General features: G+C 36.2%; 1 protein-coding gene across 2 annotated transcripts in view; it reads right to left on the bottom strand.

Moving 5' to 3' along the window:
• Positions 1–1,388, bottom strand: part of LOC131885355 (uncharacterized) — an 11,205-nt gene that overhangs the window by 8,942 nt on the left and 875 nt on the right. The window lies entirely within an intron of this gene.

Here is a 1,388-nt window from a genome sequence, read left to right as displayed (position 1 = left end):
ATCAAATCCTCTTTACATCAATTCCTAACAAGAATTAAGTTACGGAAGCCCAAGAGGCGCGTTTCAACTACTTTTTCAATAAAATGCTTTTATATAAAGGCCAGTTTTTTTACTGTTATTTAAACATGAAGAAAACCAAAATAAAGGGTTTCGCTTGATGTGTGTTTGTTTCCATTAATTAAGAATTGAAATTCGCTTAAAATATGTTTGAAATCGCAAATCGCAAAAAAAAACAAGCATTTCACAAAATGCAACTCATTTTCACTTACTTATCTTGCACCTTTCTGTACAGATACGGCATTTCATATAATTTTTAGACAGCAAACCGCGGGTCACTCATAAGACCTATTTCAAACTAGCACCTTGTATTTCAGTTTTTTGTTGTTTCACCTCAATGAAAAGTAGGTTTTGTGTTAATGAACTTGAGGATTGTATTGTGATCGCCAGATAAGATTCGGAAAAAGAATTCTGAAATATGATAAGGCATTATTGCAACATGTTTTGCAATTTGCTATTGAAATTGACATGTGAAGAACTTGGAAAGAAATATCTTTTTTAAGACCAATGATAAATAAAACAAGGTTAAAGGCACGAAATAATTTTTGACACATAAAACCGTCTTGGCCGTACAGCAGGTATTTTTTTTCTCGAAATAGTAACCTCGCCAAAACGGGATGGAATTAGAAATGAAAACATACAGTAAATTGGAACCTTTCTTATAGCTGGTGGTCAGAGTTGGCTGAAATCCCTCAGTTATTGGGACCACTCTCTCGTTTGACTTTTGTAATCTCATTTATCTTCTAAACAAATTCGTTATCATTTTAGATCTGTGCCAAATTCGGTAAGCCATCCATTGTATCAAAAAGAAGGATCAAAACCTTCGTCCTGACGCTATTTTTGTTGTTTAAATATCAGTTTCTATGTGGTTTCATAAAACTCTCGTTATTGCCATATGTGACCGAACATCATTTGGAATACAAATGGATCTTTTTGCATGGCAAAGCATTTCTTCCCAATTTGAAACATATCCCTACTTTTGCCCATCATTCCTTGGGTGATAAACATGAAAAATCCGTTAATAGGCTGTTTCCGTCGATTTGGACGATCCTCTCAATTAGGACTAACTTTTTGTCTACCTTTTCATTTAGGTTGGACTTTGACTCGCTGATTACTCAAGACATGACCAGTGGTAGGTATTAAATCCACTTTACACATTACTAATGTACGTGCGAGTACGTATTGATGGACAAGGCCTAACAATCAATATCTACTTTCGTTCTTGCAGGGGCTTGCGGAACGACGGCGGATGCCGTGAGAGTGTCCAGCCCTTTCTCCTCGTCAGCAAATGCGTTTCCGCCTACCATTTGTGGAACTTTAACGGGGCAACA

This window comes from Tigriopus californicus, chromosome 8 (assembly GCF_007210705.1).
Source record: "Tigriopus californicus strain San Diego chromosome 8, Tcal_SD_v2.1, whole genome shotgun sequence".
In the NCBI taxonomy this organism is placed as follows: domain Eukaryota; kingdom Metazoa; phylum Arthropoda; class Copepoda; order Harpacticoida; family Harpacticidae; genus Tigriopus; species Tigriopus californicus.
Note: the sequence above shows the minus strand (reverse complement) of the source record. Positions and strands in the feature narration are given on the sequence as shown.